This window comes from Chenopodium quinoa, unplaced genomic scaffold, assembly GCF_001683475.1.
Source record: "Chenopodium quinoa cultivar QQ74 unplaced genomic scaffold, ASM168347v1, whole genome shotgun sequence".
Classification (NCBI taxonomy): Eukaryota; Viridiplantae; Streptophyta; class Magnoliopsida; order Caryophyllales; family Amaranthaceae; genus Chenopodium; species Chenopodium quinoa.
The window spans coordinates 189,977-198,836 of record NW_018745090.1 but is presented as its reverse complement, the minus strand read 5'-3'; positions in this window follow the sequence as shown (position 1 = coordinate 198,836).

Sequence of the window (8,860 nt, the reverse complement as noted above, 5' to 3'; positions counted from 1 at the left end):
TTGAATCAAATAAAAGTCAAACACATTTAAACAAAGATAATAAAATCAAATGAAAGTAAAACACATTCAAACAAAGCTTTCTGAATCAAATGAAAGTCAAATACATTCAACAAAGCTAATTAAATCAAATGAAAGTCAAATTCATTGTACAAAGCTAATTGAATCAAATAAAAGTCAAACACATTCAAACAAAGCTAATTGAATAAAATGAAAGTCTTACACGTTCTAACAAAGTTTTTTAAATCAAATAAAAGTCAAACACATTCAAACAAAGCTAATTGAATCAAATGAAAGTCAAACAGATTCAAGCAAAGCTAATTAAATCAAATGAAAGTCAAACACAGTGAACCAAAGCTTTTTGATTCAAATTAAAGTCTAATGCATTAAACAAAGCTAATTTAATCAAATGAAAGTCAAATGCATTCTACAAAGCTAATTGAATCAAATGAAAGTCAAATACATTCAAACAAAGCTTATTGAATCAAATGAAAGTCAAACACATTCAAACAAATTTAGTTGAATTAAATGAAAGTCAAACACATTTAAACAAAGCTAATTAAATCAAATGAAAGTAAAACACATTCAAACAAAGCTGATTGAATCAAATGAAAGTCAAACACATTCAAACAAAGCTAGTTGAATCAAATGAAAGTCAAACACAATCAAACAAAGATTTTTGAATCAAATTAAAGTCAAACACATTCAAACAAAGCTAATTAAATCAAATGCAAGGTAAACACTTTCAAACAAAGCTTTCTAAATCAAATGAAGTCAAATGCATTCGAGAAAGGTAATTTAATCAAATGAAAGTCAAACACAATCAAGCAAAGGTAATTGAATCAATTGAAAGTGAAACACATTCAAACAGAGCTTTTTGAATCAAATAAAAGTCAAATGCATTCAATAAAGCTAATTGAATCAAACAAAAGTCAAACACAGTCAACCAAAGCTTTTTTATTCAAATAAAAGTCTAATGCATTCTACAAAGCTAATTGAATCAAATAAAAGTCAAACACAATTAAACAAAGCTAATTTAATCAAATGAAAGTCAAACACATTCAAGCAAATCTAATTGAATCAAATGAAAGTAAAACACATTCAAACAGAGCTTTTTGAATCAAATGGAAGTCAGATGTATTCATCAAACCTAATTGATTTGAATGAAAGTCAAACACATTCAAATAAAGCTTATTGAATCAAATGAAAGTCAAATGCATTCTACAAAGCTAATTTAATCGAATGAAAGTCAAACACATTCAAACAAAGCTAATTGAATCAAATGAAAGTCAAATACATTCAAACAATGCTTTTTGAATCAAATGAAAGTCAAATGCATTCAACAAAGCTAATTAAATCAAATGCAAGTCAAGCACTTTCAAACAAAGCTTTCTAAATCAAATGAAAGTCAAACACATTCAAACAAAGCTTGTTGAATCAAATGAAAGTCAAACACATTCAAACAAAGATTTTTGAATCAAATTAAAGTCAAACACATTCAAACAAAGCTAATTAAATCAAATGCAAGGTAAACACTTTCAAACAAAGCTTTCTAAATCAAATGAAGTCAAATGCATTCGAGAAAGGTAATTTAATCAAATGAAAGTCAAACACAATCAAGCAAACGTAATTGAATCAATTGAAAGTGAAACACATTCAAACAGAGCTTTTTGAATCAAATAAAAGTCAAATGCATTCAATAAAGCTAATTGAATCAAACAAAAGTCAAACACAGTCAACCAAAGCTTTTTTATTCAAATAAAAGTCTAATGCATTCTACAAAGCTAATTGAATCAAATAAAAGTCAAACACAATTAAACAAAGCTAATTTAATCAAATGAAAGTCAAACACATTCAAGCAAATCTAATTGAATCAAATGAAAGTAAAACACATTCAAACAGAGCTTTTTGAATCAAATGGAAGTCAGATGTATTCATCAAACCTAATTGATTTGAATGAAAGTCAAACACATTCAAATAAAGCTTATTGAATCAAATGAAAGTCAAATGCATTCTACAAAGCTAATTTAATCGAATGAAAGTCAAACACATTCAAACAAAGCTGATTGAATCAAATGAAAGTCAAACACATTCAAACAAAGCTAGTTGAATCAAATGAAAGTCAAACACAATCAAACAAAGATTTTTGAATCAAATTAAAGTCAAACACATTCAAACAAAGCTAATTAAATCAAATGCAAGGTAAACACTTTCAAACAAAGGTTTCTAAATCAAATGAAGTCAAATGCATTCGAGAAAGGTAATTTAATCAAATGAAAGTCAAACACAATCAAGCAAAGGTAATTGAATCAATTGAAAGTGAAACACATTCAAACAGAGCTTTTTGAATCAAATAAAAGTCAAATGCATTCAATAAAGCTAATTGAATCAAACAAAAGTCAAACACAGTCAACCAAAGCTTTTTTATTCAAATAAAAGTCTAATGCATTCTACAAAGCTAATTGAATTAAATAAAAGTCAAACACAATTAAACAAAGCTAATTTAATCAAATGAAAGTCAAACACATTCAAGCAAATCTAATTGAATCAAATGAAAGTAAAACACATTCAAACAGAGCTTTTTGAATCAAATGGAAGTCAGATGTATTCATCAAACCTAATTGATTTGAATGAAAGTCAAACACATTCAAATAAAGCTTATTGAATCAAATGAAAGTCAAATGCATTCTACAAAGCTAATTTAATCGAATGAAAGTCAAACACATTCAAACAAAGCTAATTGAATCAAATGAAAGTCAAATACATTCAAACAACGCTTTTTGAATCAAATGAAAGTCAAATGCATTCAACAAAGCTAATTAAATCAAATGCAAGTCAAGCACTTTCAAACAAAGCTTTCTAAATCAAATGAAAGTCAAACACATTCAAACAAAGCTTGTTGAATCAAATGAAAGTCAAACACATTCAAACAAAACTTTTTGACTCAAATGAAAGTCAAATGCATTCAATAAAGCTAATTGAATCAAATGAAAGTCAAACACAGTGAACCGAAGCCTTTTAATTCAAATTAAAGTCTAATGCATTCAACAAAGCTAATTTAATCAAATGAAAGTCAAATACATTCTACAAAGCTAATTGAATCAAATGAAAGTCAAACACATTCAAAAAAAGTTGATTGAATCAAATGAAAGTGAAACACATTCAAACAAATTTAGTTGAATTAAATGAAAGTCAAACACATTAAAACAAAGCGGATTGAATCAAGTGAAAGTCAAACACATTCAAACAAAGCTTTATGAATCAAATTAAAGTCTAATACATTTAACAAAGCTAATTGAATCAGATGAAAGTCAAACACAATTAAACAAAGCTAATTTAATCAAATGAAAGTCAAACACATTCAAGCAAAGCTAATTGAATCAAATGAAAGTCAAATGCATTCAATAACGCTAATTGAATCAAATGAAAGTCAAACACATTCAATAAAGCTAATTGAATCAAACGAAAGTCAAACACATTCAAACAAAGCTTTTTGATTCAAATTAAATCTAATGCATTCTACAAAGCTAATTGAATCAAATAAAAGTCAAACACAATTAAACAAAGCTAATTTAATCAAATGAAAGTCAAACACAGCAAAACTAATTGAATCAAATGAAAGTCAAACACATTCAAACAGAGCTTTTTGAATCAATTGAAAGTCACATGCATTCATCAAAGCTAATTGATTCGAATGAAAGTCAAACACATTCAAATAAAGCTTTTTGAATCAAATTAAAGTCAAATGCATTCTACAAAGCTAATTTAATAAAATGAAAGTCAAATGCATTGTACAAAGCTAATTGAATCAAATGAAAGTCAAACACATTTAAACAAAGCTAATTGAATAAAATGAAAGTCAAACACGTTCACACAAAGCTTTTTGAATCAAATTAAAGTCAAACACATTCAAACAAAGCTAATTGAATAAATTGATAATCAAACACATTCAAAAAAAGCTTTTTGAATCAAATTAAAGTCTAATGCATTCAACAAAGCTAATTGAATCAAATGAAAGTCAAACACATTCAAACAAATCTAATTGAATCAAATGAAAGTCAAACACAATTAAACAAAGCTAATTTAATCAAATGAAAGTCAAACACATTCAAGCAAAGCTAATTAAATCAAATGCAAGTCAAGCACTTTCAAACAAAGCTTTCTAAATCAAATGAAAGTCAAACACATTCAAACAAAGCTTGTTGAATCAAATGAAAGTCAAACACATTCAAACAAAACTTTTTGACTCAAATGAAAGTCAAATGCATTCAATAAAGCTAATTGAATCAAATGAAAGTCAAACACAGTGAACCCAAGCCTTTTGATTCAAATTAAAGTCTAATGCATTCAACAAAGCTAATTTAATCAACTGAAAGTCAAATACATTCTACAAAGCTAATTGAATCAAATGAAAGTCAAACACATTCAAAAAAAGCTGATTAAATCAAATGAAAGTGAAACACATTCAAACAAATTTAGTTGAATTAAATGAAAGTCAAACACATTAAAACAAAGCGGATTGAATCAAGTGAAAGTTAAACACATTCAACCAAAGCTTTATGAATCAAATTAAAGTCTAATGCATTTAACAAAGCTAATTGAATCAAATGAAAGTCAAACACAATTAAACAAAGCTAATTTAATCAAATGAAAGTCAAACACATTCAAGCAAAGCTAATTGAATCAAATGAAAGTCAAATGCATTCAATAAAGCTAATTGAATCAAATGAAAGTCAAACACATTCAATAAAGCAAATTTAATCAAACGAAAGTCAAACACAGTCAAACAAAGCTTTTTGATTCAAATTAAAATCTAATGCATTCTACAAAGCTAATTGAATCAAATAAAAGTCAAACACAATTAAACAAAGCTAATTGAATCAAATGAAAGTCAAACACAATTAAATAAAGCTAATTGAATCAAATGAAAGTCAAACACATTCAAGCAAAGCTAATTAAATCAAATGAAAGTCAAACACAATTAAACAAAGCTTTTTGATTCAAATTAAAATCTAATGCATTCTACAAAGCTAATTGAATCAAATAAAAGTCAAACACAATTAAACAAAGCTAATTGAATCAAATGAAAGTCAAACACAATTCAAGCAAAACTAATTGAATCAAATGAAAGTCAAACACATTCAAACAGAGCTTTTTGAATCAATTGAAAGTCAAATGCATTCATCAAAGCTAATTGATTCGAATGAAAGTCAAACACATTCAAATAAAGCTTTTTGAATCAAATTAAAGTCAAATGCATTCTACAAAGCTAATTTAATAAAATGAAAGTCAAATGCATTGTACAAAGCTAATTGAATCAAATGAAAGTCAAACACATTTAAACAAAGCTAATTGATTCGAATGAAAGTTAAACACATTCAAATCAAGCTTTTTGAATCAAATTAAAGTCAAATGCATTCTACAAAGCTAAACGAATCAAATCATAGTCAAACACATTCAAACGAAGCTAATTGAATCAAATAAAAGTCAAACACATTCAAACAAAGCTTTTTGAATCAAATAAAAGTCAAACACATTTAAACAAAGCTAATTAAATCAAATGAAAGTAAAACACATTCAAACAAAGCTTTCTGAATCAAATGAAAGTCAAATACATTCAACAAAGCTAATTGAATCAAATGATAATCAAACACATTCAAAAAAAGCTTTTTGAATCAAATTAAAGTCTAATGCATTCAACAAAGCTAATTAAATCAAATGAAAGTCAAACACATTCAAGCAAAGCTAATTGAATCAAATGAAAGTAAAACACATTCAAATAAATCTTTTTGATCAAGTAAAAGTCAAACACATTCAAACAAAGCTAATTGAATAAAATGATAATCAAACACATTCAAAAAAAGCTTTTTGAATCAAATTAAAGTCTAATGCATTCAACAAAGCTAATTGAATCAAATGAAAGTCAAACACATTCAAACAAATCTAGTTGAATCAAATGAAAGTCAAACACAATTAAACAAAGCTAATTTAATCAAATGAAAGTCAAACACATTCAAGCAAAGCAAATTAAATCAAATGCAAGTCAAGCACTTTCAAACAAAGCTTTATAAATCAAATGAAAGTCAAACACATTCAAACAAAGCTAGTTGAATCAAATGAAAGTCAAACACATTCAAACAAAACTTTTTGACTCAAATGAAAGTCAAACACATTCAAACAGAGCTTTTTGAATCAATTGAAAGTCAAATACATTCATCAAAGCTAATTGATTCGAATGAAAGTCAAACACATTCAAATAAAGCTTTTTGAATCAAATTAAAGTCAAATGCATTCTACAAAGCTAATTTAATAAAATGAAAGTCAAATGCATTGTACAAAGCTAATTGAATCAAATGAAAGTCAAACACATTTAAACAAAGCTAATTGATTCGAATGAAAGTTAAACACATTCAAATCAAGCTTTTTGAATCAAATTAAAGTCAAATGCATTCTACAAAGCTAAACGAATCAAATCATAGTCAAACACATTCAAACGAAGCTAATTGAATCAAATAAAAGTCAAACACATTCAAACAAAGCTTTTTGAATCAAATAAAAGTCAAACACATTTAAACAAAGCTAATTAAATCAAATGAAAGTAAAACACATTCAAACAAAGCTTTCTGAATCAAATGAAAGTCAAATACATTCAACAAAGCTAATTGAATCAAATGATAATCAAACACATTCAAAAAAAGCTTTTTGAATCAAATTAAAGTCTAATGCATTCAACAAAGCTAATTAAATCAAATGAAAGTCAAACACATTCAAGCAAAGCTAATTGAATCAAATGAAAGTAAAACACATTCAAATAAATCTTTTTGATCAAGTAAAAGTCAAACACATTCAAACAAAGCTAATTGAATAAAATGATAATCAAAGACATTCAAAAAAAGCTTTTTGAATCAAATTAAAGTCTAATGCATTCAACAAAGCTAATTGAATCAAATGAAAGTCAAACACATTCAAACAAATCTAGTTGAATCAAATGAAAGTCAAACACAATTAAACAAAGCTAATTTAATCAAATGAAAGTCAAACACATTCAAGCAAAGCAAATTAAATCAAATGCAAGTCAAACACATTCAAACAAAACTTGTTGAATCAAATGAAAGTCAAACACATTCAAACAAAACTTTTTGACTCAAATGAAAGTCAAATGCATTCAATAAAGCTAATTGAATCAAATGAAAGTCAAACACAGTGAACCCAAGCCTTTTGATTCAAATTAAAGTCTAATGCATTCAACAAAGCTAATTTAATCAACTGAAAGTCAAATACATTCTACAAAGCTAATTGAATCAAATGAAAGTCAAACACATTCAAAAAAAGCTGATTAAATCAAATGAAAGTGAAACACATTCAAACAAATTTAGTTGAATTAAATGAAAGTCAAACACATTAAAACAAAGCGGATTGAATCAAGTGAAAGTTAAACACATTCAACCAAAGCTTTATGAATCAAATTAAAGTCTAATGCATTTAACAAAGCTAATTGAATCAAATGAAAGTCAAACACAATTAAACAAAGCTAATTTAATCAAATGAAAGTCAAACACATTCAAGCAAAGCTAATTGAATCAAATGAAAGTCAAATGCATTCAATAAAGCTAATTGAATCAAATGAAAGTCAAACACATTCAATAAAGCAAATTTAATCAAACGAAAGTCAAACACAGTCAAACAAAGCTTTTTGATTCAAATTAAAATCTAATGCATTCTACAAAGCTAATTGAATCAAATAAAAGTCAAACACAATTAAACAAAGCTAATTGAATCAAATGAAAGTCAAACACAATTAAATAAAGCTAATTGAATCAAATGAAAGTCAAACACATTCAAGCAAAGCTAATTAAATCAAATGAAAGTCAAACACAATTAAACAAAGCTTTTTGATTCAAATTAAAATCTAATGCATTCTACAAAGCTAATTGAATCAAATAAAAGTCAAACACAATTAAACAAAGCTAATTGAATCAAATGAAAGTCAAACACAATTCAAGCAAAACTAATTGAATCAAATGAAAGTCAAACACATTCAAACAGAGCTTTTTGAATCAATTGAAAGTCAAATGCATTCATCAAAGCTAATTGATTCGAATGAAAGTCAAACACATTCAAATAAAGCTTTTTGAATCAAATTAAAGTCAAATGCATTCTACAAAGCTAATTTAATAAAATGAAAGTCAAATGCATTGTACAAAGCTAATTGAATCAAATGAAAGTCAAACACATTTAAACAAAGCTAATTGATTCGAATGAAAGTTAAACACATTCAAATCAAGCTTTTTGAATCAAATTAAAGTCAAATGCATTCTACAAAGCTAAACGAATCAAATCATAGTCAAACACATTCAAACGAAGCTAATTGAATCAAATAAAAGTCAAACACATTCAAACAAAGCTTTTTGAATCAAATAAAAGTCAAACACATTTAAACAAAGCTAATTAAATCAAATGAAAGTAAAACACATTCAAACAAAGCTTTCTGAATCAAATGAAAGTCAAATACATTCAACAAAGCTAATTGAATCAAATGATAATCAAACACATTCAAAAAAAGCTTTTTGAATCAAATTAAAGTCTAATGCATTCAACAAAGCTAATTAAATCAAATGAAAGTCAAACACATTCAAGCAAAGCTAATTGAATCAAATGAAAGTAAAACACATTCAAATAAATCTTTTTGATCAAGTAAAAGTCAAACACATTCAAACAAAGCTAATTGAATAAAATGATAATCAAACACATTCAAAAAAAGCTTTTTGAATCAAATTAAAGTCTAATGCATTCAACAAAGCTAATTGAATCAAATGAAAGTCAAACACATTCAAACAAATCTAGTTGAATCAAATGAAAGTCA